Here is an 18152-nt window from a genome sequence, read left to right as displayed (position 1 = left end):
CTGTACAATGGACTGATACACACATGACAGTAGTACATGAGTGGCAGTGTCAAACTTCAGACATGGCGTCACACTCCCCAACACACATGTCATTTCAACTCACCCAAATGAGCTAATCAACTGGAATGTTGCACCAGGCAGCACCATCCATACACAAACAACAGCATGAGCAGCCGAAGGTGAGCCTGACATCACATGCAACACGGGGAGTGCAGAACACATGCACACACGCCACCAGACTTACATGCAACTGTACATCTCCACCACCTGTCTCAGTGATAACATGCTCATCCATGTCACATCTGGCAATCATCCTCCTACATGAAAGTGCACTTGCATCCATGTTGCATCACAGTTGCACACTTGGCAAATACACACACATGCACATGTACATACTGCAGAAACATGCAGCAGGAACCAGCATCCATGTGTGACACCACAACCATGGCACAGTACGTACACATAATTTTTTTACATGTGTGCACCCACACATGCTTTAGCACAGCATGCTTACCAACACATACACCATTGATGTGTCGCACACATGGGAGGAATCACATGTGGCAAGGTCATGTCCCCACAAAGACATATGTGCAACATGCACACTCCTGGCACACCACAACATGCACAGCGTCCAATAAGTATGCATGTACACTTACCACTCGTCTCCAGACGAGTCTGCCTCTCAAGGACCTGGATGTGGAGCGCTGGGCGTATACGCTCCAGGACCCTCCATTGGTTGTTGTTTAGACGGACCCGGCACCCCTTGGCATCCACTGCCTTCAAGAGGTGCAGGGCCTTGTCGAGGGTCCTGGACCTGAAGTCCTCCCAGCGCTTCTTGACATGTTTGATGTCACAGACTGCCACCCCCTCCTCGTTGATGGCAGTCACGATGTCCATCCAGATCTTCGACCGTCCTTCATAGTCGGTGCGCGAACTTCCAAAGAGGTCATCATACTGCCCCAGGACTTGCTCCACCAGGACACCAACTTCCCTGGCACTGAAACTGGTGGCCCTCTGCCTCTCTGGCTGGGGGTTGCCAGTGATGTGAGATGGAGTTGTGCCCGACATGGCAACCCCAGAGGCAGGTGTGGGTGGGCAACTTAGTCCTGGGGCTGGGCTGTGGAACGATGGTATCCCAGTCGGGAGTCTTCGGTTCCAGCAGGGGTGGTCACAGCAACTGCATTCCTGGCTGACGTGCAGGCAGCAAATAGCAGGGCACGTGGGCAGCAGGCAGGCAGTCAGCAGCAGATGGCAGGTGGGAGCGTGCTCGGGGCTCTTGGGGGCAGGAAAATGGCCTTTTGGGCAGGAGCGTGGTCTTCTGTGTGTTTTCGCGTGGCCAGCTTGATACGGAGTGATTTGGCATGTGGAAAAAGTGCATGTCAGTATGTAATTTGAGGAACGGCCCTTAGCGCGTAAGCGCGTCTGTGACGTTACGCGCGCGGGTGTTTCCCTCGTGACGGGTGCATAGTGAATCAGGACGTGAATACACAGCACGTACGCGAATTCATTGGACCAAAGGCCCTTAGCGCGTAAGGCGTCTGTGACGTGACGCGCAAGGGCGTTTCCCTCAACACGGATGCATGTTCATTGTAGACGTGCAAAAACTGCACATCCGAGTGTCAGCTCGTGTAATTGGAGGAAAGGGCTTTAGTGCATACACGCGTAAGTGACGTTGTACGTGTGGGCTGGTTTAAAAGGTACATGTAGGACGCCATTTTCTTGTACGTGCTTTTCGTGGAGAGCGAGTGGGTGAATTTTGCACTTCTTGTCGGTTCACAGGCGATTACTTCACAACGGTTCAAGTTCGTACTCCCTGTTACCTCTGACAGCATTCAATTCTTATTTTGGTCTGTTTTCTCAAACAGCGTTCACTTCTTCTATTGTCCTGTTTCCTCAGACAGCGTACACATCTTCTTTTGGCGGGGGTGTTGCGAACACGCACACACGCGTCTTTTTCACTTTCTTTTTCCTGGCATATGGTGAGTCGCGCACGTATTTACCAACTGTGCTTGCCCCGTGTGTCGCGCACTCCTTCAGCGGTCATTGTAGGCTGTGTGTATTACGCGTATGCTTATTTTTGTGTTTCTGGGTGCCACAGCGTGGTGCGGGTTCATTTTTCCATGCACGTGGTCTACGAGGGGTTGCGTGCACGTTCATTTTTGTTTTCAGGGTGCCTGTGCGTTGCGTGACCCGTCATCTTCCCCCAGGGGTCACGGACAGCCTTGCTAGAGCACTAGGGTACGAATTCCCTCTACTACCCTACCCCTTTCACCCCCAATTGCCCAGGACAATATTTTACTGCAACTCCCATACGCACAACAACATCAGTGCCATGGTTGGGAGGCGACCAAGCAGTAAGGGAGGCAAAGGTGGCCGACCTCCAAAAGGTGGGTGTGGTGGGCGCGGTAGGCCAGGATTTGCAGGGTGCCCCTACACCCCCGTGTGTGGAGGACCAATCAGGACCACCCATGCCCCCCCCCCATGGGTTGTGGGAAACGTAGCTGACACCATCCCAGCTCAGCCCTTGTTGGACCAGCCCATTTTTGCATCTGGACCGGCACATGATAACTCCTAGGCTGACTTCCAGGTCAGCAAGTCTAAGCCACGTGTGGCGGTGTAAGTTGCTGTCACCAGGCCACGTGAATCTGCTGCCCCAAGTAGGCAGGGTGGGGAGGCTGCAGGGGCAGCTGCAGCTCTATCCACCCCAGCTCTGAGTCTCCCAGCCGGGACAGTGTCGGTACTGGTCCATCAAACCGATGTTGGCCCTGCCAACATCACCCTGCAGCCAATGCCTGCACCAAGACCTATGGTCCTTGTGCATTCGCACACTCCTAGTACCCAGTCCACCGGCGCTTCTGCCCCTACTGACCAGAGCGGCGTAAGCCACTCAGGATCCGCACCACCTTTGAAAAAGAAGAAGAAGGGTGCTCTGGCACTACAGGCTGAGACCCCAGACACGGCTACACAGTCCGGCACGTCAAGGAAGCCTAGCTTTAATGACGCTGAACTTGATGCACTTGTGGCCTATGTGTCGGCACATAGCCATGAAATGCTGGTGACTGCAGGGTGCAAGACCACACCTGGTTAACGTAAGGCACACTGGCAAACCATCGCGGACATCATTAGTGCCCATGGATTTGTGAGGCACACAGCTGATGATTGCTACAAGCGGTGGAATGACCTGAAACGCAGAGCAAAGAACAAGCTGGCCTCAAATCATGCCTCTACTTTGGGGACTGGCGGTGGGTCTCCACCAGAGAACAACCAACTCACTGAACATGAGTCTGTTGCTGGAACCTTCGTCACAGAGGAATAGATCCAAGGCATGGGAGACCTACCAGATTACGACGCATTGTCCGGTGTCCATGCATGTGTATGTAATCCATGTGTATGTTGTTTGGGTGACGGGTTCTGATTGAGTGCCAGGTGAGGGTGTATACTCCAGAGTGGTATGGGTCACCCATGTACTTCTTCCAAAACATTCACCGGCCTTGGATTTGGGTATGACAGTATCCCTTCTGCCCACAGTAGCCAATTAGCGACACATTACTGCAGTTGTCCTTGAACTGTCATCTTGCAACAACACTGTTCTGATTTTTTCAGTGTTCATTCAGGCTGATTGTTTCATTTCTCCCATTTTTGCAACGCATTTTCCAGCCCTAATGCCACATATGTGACATGCTTCTGTCATTGATTACACCCTACATTGGCCCACATTTGTTACCATGTTATGTGAATGATTTGACCATTCAGACTGATTGGGTACATTAATTTTTGGGGCCTGTTTGAATGTGGTACATGATAGTTGTTTCCTGTCATGTTGAAGTGACCAACCATTGATGTGTACTTCTGCATGCCATCACTGTTTTATTGTACACTGGATGTGTTGCAGTGTGTGGCACATGTGTGTTTTGTCACGCTATGTAGCATTTTTCATCTCATCATGTCCATCTCACATGGATGGGTGACAGTACTCATTCATTGACATATGGCTGTACTTGTCAAATGTACCATGGCTATGCTACATGCCATCTGTGTGCTGGCATGTGTTATGTATGTGTATTGGGGGATGCTTGTGGTCTCGTGCAGAAGGGATGCGACCTAGCAGTTCTGGCTGGACTGCCTCTTTTGGGGTAGGACCAAGCCTGATTTGCATATGGTTTTTACCCTTCTGTAATGGCTTGGCAGGCTGAAAAACGATGGTCTGGAGGGTTGCCCAGCGCTTTGCCCGTGGTTATGATTAATTCAAAACCTTCGAGCCATCACCTTTCTGTTTTGCTAAGTCACCCCTAGTGGGACGGGTATGCCCAGACGTGGGTCCCGAGTCTGCCGGGCCTAGAGACCCAAGCTACTCCTCACTGACGACGCCCAACAAGGCTGAAACATGTCTGGGGATGCTTGTGGTCTCGTGCAGAAGGGATGTGACCTAGCAGTTCGGGCTGGACTGCCCCTTTTGGGGGAGGACCAAGCCTGATTTGCATATGGTTTTTCCCCTTCTGTAAAGGCTTGGCAGGCTGAAAAACGATGGTCTGGAGGGTTGCCCAGCGCTTTGCCCGTGGTTATGATTAATTCAAAACCTTCCAGCCATCACCTTTCTGTTTTGCTAAGTCACCCCTAGTGGGACGGGTATGCCCAGACGTGGGTCCCGAGTCTGCCGGGCCTAGAGACCCAAGCTACTCCTCACTGACGACGCCCAACAAGGCTGAAACATGTCTGGGGATGCTTGTGGTCTCGTGCAGAAGGGATGTGACCTAGCAGTTCGGGCTGGACTGCCCCTTTTGGGGGAGGACCAAGCCTGATTTGCATATGGTTTTTCCCCTTCTGTAAAGGCTTGGCAGGCTGAAAAACGATGGTCTGGAGGGTTGCCCAGCGCTTTGCCCGTGGTTATGATTAATTCAAAACCTTCCAGCCATCACCTTTCTGTTTTGCTAAAGTCACCCCTAGTGGGACAGGTATGCCCAGACGTGGGTCCCGAGTCTGCCGGGCCTAGAGACCCAAGCTACTCCTCACTGATGACGCCCAACAAGGCTGAAACATGTCTGGGGATGCTTGTGGTCTCGTGCAGAAGGGATGTGACCTAGCAGTTCGGGCTGGACTGCCCCTTTTGGGGTAGGACCAAGCCTGATTTGCATATGGTTTTTCCCCTTCTGTAATGGCTTGGCAGGCTGAAAAACGATGGTCTGGAGGGTTTCCCAGCACTTTGCCCGTGGTTATGATTAATTCAAAACTTTCCAGCCATCACCTTTCTGTTTTGCTAAAGTCACCCCTAGTGGGAGGGGTATGCCCAGACGTGGGTCCCAAGTCTGCCGGGCCTAGAGACCCAAGCTACTCCTCACTGATGACGCCCAACAAGGCTGAAACATGTCTGGGGATGCTTGTGGTCTTGTGCAGAAGGGATGTGACCTAGCAGTTCGGGCTGGACTGCCCCTTTTGGGGTAGGACCAAGCCTGATTTGCATATGGTTTTTCCCCTTCTGTAATGGCTTGGTAGGCTGAAAAACGATGGTCTGGAGGGTTGCCCAGCGCTTTGCCCGTGGTTATGATTAATTCAAAACCTTCCAGCCATCACCTTTCTATTTTGCTAAAGTCACCCCTAGTGGGACGGGTATGCCCAGACGTGGGTCCCGAGTCTGCCGCGCCTAGAGACCCAAGCTACTCCTCCCTGATGATGCCCAACAAGGCTGAAACATGTCTGGAGATGCTTGTGGTCTCGTGCAGAAGGGATGTGACCTAGCAGTTCGGGCTGGACTGCCCCTTTTGGGGTAGGACCAAGCCTGATTTGCATATGGTTTTTCCCCTTCTGTAATGGCTTGGCAGGCTGAAAAACAATGGTCTGGAGGGTTTCCCAGCGCTTTGCCTGTGGTTATGATTAATTCAAAACCTTCCAGCCATCACCTTTCTGTTTTGCTAAAGTCACCCCTAGTGGGACGGGTATGCCCAGACTTAAGTCCCGAGTCTCCCGGGCCTAGAGACCCAAGCTACTCCTCACTGATGACGCCCAACAAGGCTGAAACATGTCTGGGGATGCTTGTGGTCTCGTGCAGAAGGGATGTGACCTGGCAGTTCGGGCCGGACTGCCCCTTTTGGGGTAGGACCAAGCCTGATTTGCATATGGTTTTTCCCCTTCTGTAATGGCTTGCCAGGCTGAAAAACGATGGTCTGGAAGGTTGCCCAGCGCTTTGCCCGTGGTTATTATTAATTCAAAACCTTCCAGCCATCACCTTTCTGTTTTGCTAAAGTCACCCCTAGTGGGACGGGTATGCCCAGACGTGGGTCCAGAGTCTGCCGGGCCTAGAGACCCAAGCTACTCCTCACTGATGACGCCCAACAAGGCTGAAACATGTCTGGGGGTGCTTGTGGTCTCGTGCAGAAGGGATGTGACCTAGCAGTTCGGGCTGGACTGCCCCTTTTGGGGTAGGACCAAGCCTGATTTGCATATGGTTTTTCCCCTTCTGTAATGGCTTGGCAAGCTGAAAAACGATGGTCTGGAGGGGTGCCCAGCGCTTTGCCCGTGGTTATGATTAATTCAAAACCTTCCAGCCATCACCTTTCTATTTTGCTAAAGTCACCCCTAGTGGGACGGGTATGCCCAGACGTGGGTCCCGAGTCTGCCGGGCCTAGAGACCCAAGCTACTCCTCACTGATGACGCCCAACAAGGCTGAAACATGTCTGGGGATGCTTGTGGTCTCGTGCAGAAGGGATGTGACCTAGCAGTTCGGGCTGGACTGCCCCTTTTGGGGTAGGACCAAGCCTGATTTGCATATGGTTTTTCCCCTTCTGTAATGGCTTGCCAGGCTGAAAAACGATGGTCTGGAAGGTTGCCCAGCGCTTTGCCCGTGGTTATTATTAATTCAAAACCTTCCAGCCATCACCTTTCTGTTTTGCTAAAGTCACCCCTAGTGGGACGGGTATGCCCAGACGTGGGTCCAGAGTCTGCCGGGCCTAGAGACCCAAGCTACTCCTCACTGATGACGCCCAACAAGGCTGAAACATGTCTGGGGGTGCTTGTGGTCTCGTGCAGAAGGGATGTGAACTAGCAGTTCGGGCTGGACTGCCCCTTTTGGGGTAGGACCAAGCCTGATTTGCATATGGTTTTTCCCCTTCTGTAATGGCTTGGCAAGCTGAAAAACGATGGTGTGGAGGGTTGCCCAGCGCTTTGCCTGTGGTTATGATTAATTCAAAACCTTCCAGCCATCACCTTTCTATTTTGCTAAAGTCACCCCTAGTGGGACGGGTATGCCCAGAGGTGGGTCCCGAGTCTGCCGGGCCTAGAGACCCAAGCTACTCCTCACTGATGACGCCCAACAAGGCTGAAACATGTCTGGGGATGCTTGTGGTCTCGTGCAGAAGGGATGTGACCTAGCAGTTCGGGCTGGACTGCCTCTTTTGGGGTAGGACCAAGCCTGATTTGCATATGGTTTTTCCCCTTCTGTAATGGCTTGGCAGGCTGAAAAACGATGGTCTGGAGGGTTGCCCAGCGCTTTGCCCGTGGTTATGATTAATTCAAAACCTTCCAGCCATCACCTTTCTGTTTTGCTAAAGTCACCACTAGTGGGGCGGGTATGCCCAGACGTGGGTCCCGAGTCTGCCGGGCCTAGAGACCCAAGCTACTCCTCACTGATGACGCCCAACAAGGCTGAAACATGTCTGGGGATGCTTGTGGTCTCGTGCAGAAGGGATGTGACCTAGCAGTTCGGGCTGGACTGCCCCTTTTGGGGTAGGACCAAGCCTGATTTGCATATGGTTTTTCCCCTTCTGTAATGGCTTGGCAGGCTGAAAAACGATGGTCTGGAGGGTTTCCCAGCGCTTTGCCTGTGGTTATGATTAATTCAAAACCTTCCAGCCATCACCTTTCTGTTTTGCTAAAGTCACCCCTAGTGGGACGGGTATGCCCAGACGTGGGTCCCGAGTCTGCCGGGCCTAGAGACACAAGCTACTCCTCACTGATGATGCCCAACAAGGCTGAAACATGTCTGGGGATGCTTGTGGTCTCGTGCAGAAGGGATGTGACCTAGCAGTTCGGGCTGGACTGGCCCTTTTGGGGTAGGAACAAGCCTGATTTGCATATGGTTTTTCCCCTTCTGTAATGGCTTGACAGGCTGAAAAACGATGGTCTGGAGGGTTGCCCAGCGCTTTGCCCGTGGTTATGATTAATTCAAAACCTTCCAGCCATCACCTTTCTATTTTGCTAAAGTCACCCCTAGTGGGACGGGTATGCCCAGACGTGGGTCCCGAGTCTGCCGCGCCTAGAGACCCAAGCTACTCCTCCCTGATGATGCCCAACAAGGCTGAAACATGTCTGGAGATGCTTGTGGTCTCGTGCAGAAGGGATGTGACCTAGCAGTTCGGGCTCGACTGCCCCTTTTGGGGTAGGACCAAGCCTGATTTGCATATGGTTTTTCCCCTTCTGTAATGGCTTGGCAGGCTGAAAAACAATGGTCTGGAGGGTTTCCCAGCGCTTTGCCTGTGGTTATGATTAATACAAAACCTTCCAGCCATCACCTTTCTGTTTTGCTAAAGTCACCCCTAGTGGGACGGGTATGCCCAGACTTAAGTCCCGAGTCTCCCGGGCCTAGAGACCCAAGCTACTCCTCACTGATGACGCCCAACAAGGCTGAAACATGTCTGGGGATGCTTGTGGTATCGTGCAGAAGGGATGTGACCTGGCAGTTCGGGCCGGACTGCCCCTTTTGGGGTAGGACCAAGCCTGATTTGCATATGGTTTTTCCCCTTCTGTAATGGCTTGCCAGGCTGAAAAACGATGGTCTGGAAGGTTGCCCAGCGCTTTGCCCGTGGTTATTATTAATTCAAAACCTTCCAGCCATCACCTTTCTGTTTTGCTAAAGTCACCCGTAGTGGGACGGGTATGCCCAGACGTGGGTCCCGAGTCTGCCGGGCCTAGAGACCCAAGCTACTCCTCACTGATGACGCCCAACAAGGCTGAAACATGTCTGGGGATGCTTGTGGTCTCGTGCAGAAGGGATGTGACCTAGCAGTTCGGGCTGGACTGCCCCTTTTGGGGTAGGACCAAGCCTAATTTGCATATGGTTTTTCCCCTTCTGTAATGGCTTGGCAAGCTGAAAAACGATGGTCTGGAGGGTTGCCCAGCGCTTTGCCCGTGGTTATGATTAATTCAAAACCTTCCAGCCATCACCTTTCTATTTTGCTAAAGTCACCCCTAGTGGGACGGGTATGCCCAGACGTGGGTCCCGAGTCTGCCGCGCCTAGAGGCCCAAGCAACTCCTCACTGATGACGCCCAACAAGGCTGAAACATGTCTGGGGATGCTTGTGGTCTCGTGCAGAAGGGATGTGACCTAGCAGTTCGGGCTGGACTGCCCCTTTTGGGGTAGGACCAAGCCTGATTTGCATATGGTTTTTCCCCTTCTGTAATGGCTTGGCAGGCTGAAAAATGATGGTCTGGAGGGTTGCCCAGCGCTTTGCCCGTGGTTATGATTAATTCAAAACCTTCCAGCCATCACCTTTCTATTTTGCTAAAGTCACCCCTAGTGGGACGGGTATGCCCAGACGTGGGTCCCGAGTCTGCCGGGCCTAGAGACCCAAGCTACTCCTCACTGATGACGCCCAACAAGGCTGAAACATGTCTGGGGATGCTTGTGGTCTCGTGCAGAAGGGATGTGATCTAGCAGTTCGGGCTGGACTGCCCCTTTTGGGGTAGGACCAAGCCTGATTTGCATATGGTTTTTCCCCTTCTGTAATGGCTTGGCAAGCTGAAAAACGATGGTCTGGAGGGTTGCCCAGCGCTTTGCCCGTGGTTATGATTAATTCAAAACCTTCCAGCCATCACCTTTCTATTTTGCTAAAGTCACCCCTAGTGGGGCGGGTATGCCCAGACGTGGGTCCCGAGTCTGCCGCGCCGAGAGACCCAAGCTACTCCTCACTGATGATGCCCAACAAGGCTGAAACATGTCTGGGGATGCTTGTGGTCTCGTGCAGAAGGGATGAGACCTAGCAGTTCGGGCTGGACTGCCCCTTTTGGGGTAGGACCAAGCCTGATTTGCATATGGTTTTTCCCCTTCTGTAATGGCTTGGCAGGCTGAAAAACGATGGTCTGGAGGGTTTCCCAGCGCTTTGCCTGTGGTTATGATTAATTCAAAACCTTCCAGCCATCACCTTTCTGTTTTGCTAAAGTCACCCCTAGTGGGACGGGTATGCCCAGACGTGGGTCCCGAGTCTGCCGGGCCTAGAGACCCAAGCTACTCCTCACTGATGACGCCCAACAAGGCTGAAACATGTCTGTGGATGCTTGTGGTCTCGTGCAGAAGGGATGTGACCTAGCAGTTCAGGCTGAATTGCCCCTTTTGGGGTAGGACCAAGCCTGATTTGCATATGGTTTTTCCCCTTCTGTAATGGCTTGGCAGGCTGAAAAACGATGGTCTGGAGGGTTGCCGAGCACTTTGCCCGTGGTTATGATTAATTCAAAACCTTCCAGCCATCACCTTTCTGTTTTGCTAAAGTCACCCCTAGTGGGACGGGTATGCCCAGACGTGGGTCCTGAGTCTGCCGGGCCTAGAGACCCAAGCTACTCCTCACTGATGACGCCCAACAAGGCTGAAACATGTCTGGGGATGCTTGTGGTCTCGTGCAGAAGGGATGTGACCTAGCAGTTCGGGCTGGACTGCCCCTTTTGGGGTAGGACCAAGCCTGATTTGCATATGGTTTTTCCCCTTCTGTAATGGCTTGGCAGGCTGAAAAACGATGGTCTGGAGGGTTGCCCAGCGCTTTGCCCGTGGTTATGATTAATTCAAAACCTTCCAGCCATCACCTTTCTGTTTTGCTAAAGTCACCCCTAGTGGGACGGGTATGCCCAAACGTGGGTCCCGAGTCTGCTGGGCCTAGAGACCCAAGCTACTCCTCACTGATGACGCCCAACAAGGCTGAAACATGTCTGGGGATGCTTGTGGTCTCATGCAGAAGGGATGTGACCTAGCAGTTCGGGCTGGACTGCCCCTTTTGGGGTAGGACCAATCCTGATTTGCATATGGTTTTTCCCCTTCTGTAATGGCTTGGCAGGCTGAAAAACGATGGTCTGGAGGGTTGCCCAGCGTTTTGCCCGTGGTTATGATTAATTCAAAACCTTCCAGCCATCACCTTTCTGTTTTGCTAAAGTCACCCCTAGTGGGACGGGTATGCCAGGATGTGGGTCCCGAGTCTGCCGGGCCTAGAGACCCAAGCTACTCCTCACTGATGACGCCCAACAAGGCTGTAACATGTCTGGGGATGCTTGTGGTCTTGTGCAGAAGGAATGTGACCTAGCAGTTCGGGCTGGACTGCCCCTTTTGGGGTAGGACCACGCCTGATTTGCATACGGTTTTTCCCCTTCTGTAATGGCTTGGCAGGCTGAAAAACAATGGTCTGGAGGGTTGCCCAGCACTTTGCCCGTGGTTATGATTAATTCAAAACTTTCCAGCCATCACCTTTCTGTTTTGCTAAAGTCACCCCTAGTGGGAGGGGTATGCCCAGACGTGGGTCCCGAGTCTGCCGGGCCTAGAGACCCAAGCTACTCCTCACTGATGACGCCCAACAAGGCTGAAACATGTCTGGGGATGCTTGTGGTCTTGTGCAGAAGGGATGTGACCTAGCAGTTCGGGCTGGACTGCCCCTTTTGGGGTAGGACCAAGCCTGATTTGCATATGGTTTTTCCCCTTCTGTAATGGCTTGGCAGGCTGAAAAACTATGGTCTGGAGGGTTGCCCAGCGCTTTGCCCGTGGTTATGATTAATTCAAAACCTTCCAGCCATCACCTTTCTGTTTGGCTAAAGTCACCGATAGTGGGACAGGAATGCCCAGACGTGGGTCCCGAGTCTGCCGGGCCTACAGACCCAAGCTACTCCTCACTGATGACGCCCAACAAGGCTGAAACATGTCTGGGGATGCTTGTGGTCTTGTGCAGAAGGGATGTGACCTAGCAGTTCGGGCTGGACTGCCCCTTTTGGGGTAGGACCAAGCCTGATTTGCATATGGTTTTTCCCCTTCTGTAATGGTTTGTCAGGCTGAAAAACGATGGTCTGGAGGGTTTCCCAGCGCTATGCCTTTTGTTATGATTAATTCAAAACCTTCCAGCCATCACCTTTCTGTTTTGCTAAAGTCACCCCTAGTGGGACGGGTATGCCCAGACGTGGGTCCCGAGTCTGCCGGGCCTAGAGACCCAAGCTACTCCTCACTGATGATGCCCAACAAGGCTGAAACATGTCTGGGAATGCTTGTGGTCTCGTGCAGAAGGGATGTGACCTAGCAGTTCGGGCTGGACTGCCCCTTTTGGGGTAGGACCAAGCCTGATTTGCATATGGTTTTTCCCCTTCTGTAATGGCTTGGCAGGCTGAAAAACGATGGTCTGGAGGGTTGCCCAGCACTTTGCCCGTGGTTATGATTAATTCAAAACTTTCCAGCCATCACCTTTCTGTTTTGCTAAAGTCACCCCTAGTGGGACGGGTATGCCCAGACGTGGGTCCCGAGTCTGCCGGGCCTAGAGACCCAAGCTACTCCTCACTGATGACGTCCAACAAGGCTGAAACATGTCTGGCGATGCTTGTGGTCTTGTGCAGAAGTGATGTGACCTAGCAGTTCGGGCTGGACTGCCCCTTTTGGGGTAGGACCAAGCCTGATTTGCATATGGGTTTTCCCCTTCTTTAATGGCTTGGCAGGCTGAAAAACGATGGTCTGGAGGGTTGCCCAGCGCTTTGCCCGTGGTTATGATTAATTCAAAACCTTCCAGCCATCACCTTTCTGTTTTGCTAAAGTCACCCCTAGTGGGACGGGTATGCCCAGACGTGGGTCCCGAGTCTGCCGGGCCTAGAGACCCAAGCTACTCCTCACTGATGACGCCCAACAAGGCTGAAACATGTCTGGGGATGCTTGTGGTCTCGTGCAGAAGGGATGTGACCTAGCAGTTCGGGCTGGGCTGCCCATTTTGGGGTAGGACCAAGCCTGATTTGCATATGGTTTTTCCCCTTCTGTAATGGCTTGGCAGGCTGAAAAACGATGGTCTGGAGGGTTTCCCAGCGCTTTGCCCGTGGTTATGATTAATTGAAAACCTTCCAGCCATCACCTTTCTGTTTTGCTAAAGTCACCCCTAGTGGGACGGGTATGCCCAGACGTGGGTCCCGAGTCTCCCGGGCCTAGAGACCCAAGCTACTCCTCACTGATGACGCCCAACAAGGCTGAAACATGTCTGGGGATGCTTGTGGTCTCATGCAGAAGGGATGTGACCTAGCAGTTCGGGCTGGACTGCCCCTTTTGGGGGTAGGACCAAGCCTGATTTGCATATGGTTTTTCCCCTTCTGTAATGGCTTGGCAGGCTGAAAAACAATGGTCTGGAGGGTTGCCCAGCGCTTTGCCCGTGGCTATGATTAATTCAAAACCTCCCAGCCATCACCTTTCTGTTTTGCTAAAGTCACCCCTAGTGGGACGGGTATACCCAGACGTGGGTCCCGAGTCTGCCGGGCCTAGAGACCCAAGCTACTCCTCACTGATGACGCACAACAAGGCTGAAACATGTCTGGGGATGCTTGTGGAATCACGCAGAAGGGATGTGACCTAGCAGTTCGGGCTGGACTGCCCCTTTTGGGGTAGGACCAAGCCTGATTTGCATATGGTTTTTCCCCTTCTGTAATGGCTTGGCAGGCTGAAAAACGATGGTCTGGAGGGTTGCCCAGCGCTTTGCCCGTGGTTATGATTAATTCAAAACCTTCCAGCCATGACCTTTCTGTTTTGCCTGTGTATTGGACATGCCACTCACAGGCTAATGTGTGATGCCAGTGCTACCCAGCATGCAGCAAATGTGTTTCTTTTCCATCTTGGTGTCCTCAGTGTCTGCATTTTTCCTCCCCTTCCAACTCATTGACAGTGCATGCATGCCAGGGTTATAGTCATGTGGGACATGTGTAATTCATGTACTGGATCTCTGGCTTGTCAGGCCTATCTGTGTGCTATGGTGCTCATGCCTGTTTCCATTTGTTGTCTTTCATGTTTTTGCAGGTGATGACGCACTTGATGCTGTTGAGGTTGAGGAGATGGTGCAGACCCAGGAGGAATCTCAGGCATGCCCGGGCACCAGTGGGGGATGTGGTGTGGTGGTGGGTGAAAACTCAATCTTACTACAGACCATATTGTCCAGTGGTGTCTCTGGGTGCACCTCCCCAGACCTCTATTCAGGTGCTGAATCAGATGATGAGACTTATGTGCTGTCGCAGGTGAGTGTTTCTGGCAGGGATCTGTCCAACCCACCTGCACCAGGGGTAGAACCCTCTATGGGGATGTCAGTGTTGGTAAGTCCACCTTTGGCGGTTACGGATGCAGGGTCACATTCCACAACATCTGATTCTGTTCCTGGGCCAGCAGATCAGAGGGGGAATGCAGTTCTGCAGCCTCAGGCAGTGCCTGCACAGCAAGGTGCAGATCACCTTGCCCCAAACAGGTGTGGTGCCCGCCGACGTGGTGGCCGTATGCCACCAGGCAATACTGTATGGGAAAACACCATTTACAGTATAGCAGCACAACAGGGAGCATCGGTTGAAATGATGGCTCGGGCAATGGAGAGGGTGGCCACTTCCATTCTCCCAACCCTGAAAGGCAGATGGAGCAACAACAGCAGGCAACAGACTCCATTTGCCAATCTCACAGAGAAGACATGTTGGCGTCCAACAGGGACCGACGGGCAGCACTGGAGACTATGCGCGAAGCCATATCAATAGAGTCACAGGGCCACAGGGAAGCCCTAAGGGTAGAACTCCATCACCTCAGGGAGACTCTGGGTGAACTTGAGGCTTCCTGGAATTTTAGGGCAGAACAGCAGCTGGAGCAGCTCGCATGTTCGCTCTCAGCTGAGCTGCAGGCTACCCGTGAGGAGATCCGGGCATCACGCGAGGACATGCGTGCAGAAATGCAGGCAACCTGTGAGGTTCTGCATGGGGATCTCCGCACTATTATCCTCCAGAATCAGACCTTCCACACCGGCATGCTTGCTGCCGTGGAGGACCATACCAGGGCTTTGCGTGGGCTGCCTCCCATAGCACCACCACCTCCTGATGCAGCAGCAGAGGGTGATGAGAGCGACAGCAGTTCTCCCACAATGGCAAAGCCGTGCAGGCCATGAGCCCATGGAGGTATGTTTTTTTCCGCAACATCCACGCAGGTGGGTGTTGGTGTGCACCCTCTCCTCGTACCTCCTGGGTGGCCTCCCCCCCGGCTCCCACATGACCATTTTTGATATATTTTTTTTATTTTATTTTTACAGTGTGTTGCCTTGTGTGGCTCCCGTGGGCATCCACTGTGTATTCTGAATGGGCACATGCAGGCTTGTCCTGTGTTTGGATTATATGCTTGGGTTCCTGACACACACACCCCTCCTGCTTCCCGTTTCCATGGGCTTGCAAAGGGTGTGACCAAGTGACAGTGACTTACACAGTGACATTGGGCTCCCTTGAGCTGTGTGGGCATTCTGTAGTCAATACTGTGTGGACATCCCTAGTGGGTATTGTTGTATTGAACACTGCATGGTGTATTGATATGTGCTTGTGCATCCATGTCTTCCTCCTTATATGCAGGTACCTTCTTCATGTCTTCACAAGGACGTCTCCTTTGCAGATGCAGTTCATGTTGTATGCAGTACACTGACACATTTGCCTGACAGCAACACTCTGCAGTTGGAAGGGGTTGATGTGCTGGCTTATTCAGGTTGTAAGACTTGCACTACTTTGAGTTTGTACTGTCATATTTTGGCAATGTTTCATGCTGTGTTGCTGTATTGTGTTGCTGGTAAGTATTTGGTCGTGTGTGCTGTTTGTTATTGATTACTGGGAGCATATTGTCTGTGGCCTGTTTCCATTTGGGACAGTGTACTTTGTGACACTTGTGTCAGGTGTTGTGCATTCCTTTGTTTGCTTTCACATTGCATGACATGCCATGGTGTGTTGGGTGGAGGAGATGGGGAGGGGTTGGGTGACATGGCACTATTTTCATGTTGTATTTTGCAAGGGGGTTGTCATTCATGCTGCATAAATGTGTCTCTTTTTGTGACACAGCATTGGTTGGCTTTCAGTAGGTAGGAATGCACACAATGTGACACTTCCAGGTGACCAATCTCAGGCTGGTATGGTTGTGACAGTTGACTGTCCCTTATGTCATCATCATTGATTGTCAGCTGGTATGTGCCAGGGCTGTGTGCACTCCACAGAGGTGTGATGTTAGGTGAAGTAATTAGCCAACAGCTGCGTACGGGCTGCCTCACCACGTGCCCTTTCCCCTCCCATGCACAGCGGCCGTGCATGTGGTTGGGGATGTGGGGGAACCACCATGTCCACCGGCAGTCCCCGGCGTGTTGCAACATTGTGCAGGGCACATGCTGCCACTATGATCCTGCACACTACTGGGGGAGCATATAGCAGCTGCCCACCAGCAGGGGAGTTGCTAGGTCTGGAAAAGACCTGGGGCTAAGCTGATGTTGGAACTGTTGGGACTGAGGGCTAGCTAGTCTTTTGGCTGTAGCTCCTGAGATTCTATCCGGGGCTACAACCAAAAGATCAGGGGCTATAGCCCCCTTAGCCCCCCCCTAGCAATGCCCCTGCCCACCAGAGCAGTCAAGGGAGCAAAAGCGTGACTTGAGCACTCCGAATGTGCGCTCTACTATGCCCCGGGTTGCAATATGGGCTGTGTTGTATCTTACCTCGGGTGGTGTGGTGGGGTTCCGAATTGGCGTCATCATGTGGGTGCTCAGAGGGTAGGCACTGTCCCCTGGGGAGGTGATGATGGCTATCATTAGTTGGGTTGTGACATTACTCAGTATGTGACATGCATGCATGTGCAGTGGCATTTATACTCACCACGCAGCCATGTATCTCCATGCCGCCCAGCTTCTAGGTCCCGGTTTAGGGTTGACATTCTGTAAATGAAACTGTCCTCCCATACACCTGGTCATCACGCATCCCAAAAAGGCTGGTCCTGGGTGTAAAAATTCTGGCCCTGACTATCCTCCTCCTCCTCCTGCAGTATCCCACGACCACTGCTGTGAGGAACGGTAAATTCATCATAGCGTCTAAGCTTGTTTGTTGTTTGCGCATACTTTTATGCTGCGCGGGTCCGCATACGCCTGCTTCCTACTGGCGTACGTGTTTCCGGATTAGCGAGTCTTTTTTGGCGCACGCGTTAGCCCTGTTTGCTTCCATGAATACGTTTTGTAGGCACACGTGTGGGCGTTCCGCACATTTGCCTCCTGTACTTCCCCCGTAATGCCCACATATTCATGCCTTGTTCCCCATTCCGCGTGTTATGCCCCGTGTTCCTCCTACTTTTGTTGTGTGCGCCGCGCTATGTGCGCTTTCGTTGTGCACGTAGCGCATGCCGTTTGATGCCGTGTGCGCCCGCGTGCGCCACGCAGGATTTTAGCGCACATCCGTGGATTTACATGCGCACAGACGTCCATGAATCTATGTGCGTGCCTTTCGCTGTGATTTTCGCACTTGTTCTGCAATTCGCACGCTTTCGCACGCTTGCGCTGAGATTTTCGGCACACATTTATTCCATGAATCGGCCTGCAAAGGTGCAATGTCCCATTTCGGTAATGTAAGTCCCAGGGAAAACGTTTGTATTGGTTCTCGGAGTTGAAAACATGCACACCTTTTAACGTTTTCAAATACACTATTGGAAGAAAATATCCTCTCTTGGTTTTGTGTGTGTGTTGATTTAATAAAAGGCAAATGTCATTCGTCCTGTGCAATTTGGGTGGTTATGTAAAGCCAATTTAATGAAAAGTGCATATTTCACCATGATACGCTCTTTTCTGGCAACGTCTCATCCCACTGCGTTTGTTGATGAGTACCCCCACTTTAATTTTTAGGACTTGACCCCTGCTTGCTTGAAAGCATCGCTAATAAATACGAATGTTGAATTTTCCATTGACAAAGAACAATTGTAATATTCACGTTTTATGAGGAGCGCGGGCACAATATTACTACTGGGATATATTTCTTTTGAAAAATAAATGTTTGAGGTTTGTTGGCAGTGAAATTGACTCAGGAATAGCCTGTTTGCCCCGATTCATTATAGAGGCAAAATCATATCATCAGATGCTGTGCAGCATTGCTCTTCTTTCCAGTAGCAGCGTTTGGTACCGGGGATCATATGGGCGGCTAATA

Source organism: Ambystoma mexicanum, chromosome 1p (genome assembly GCF_040938575.1).
Source record: "Ambystoma mexicanum isolate Mex_15411 chromosome 1p, UKY_AmexF1_1, whole genome shotgun sequence".
Lineage (NCBI taxonomy): Eukaryota > Metazoa > Chordata > Amphibia > Caudata > Ambystomatidae > Ambystoma > Ambystoma mexicanum.
This window is presented reverse-complemented; position numbering follows the sequence as displayed.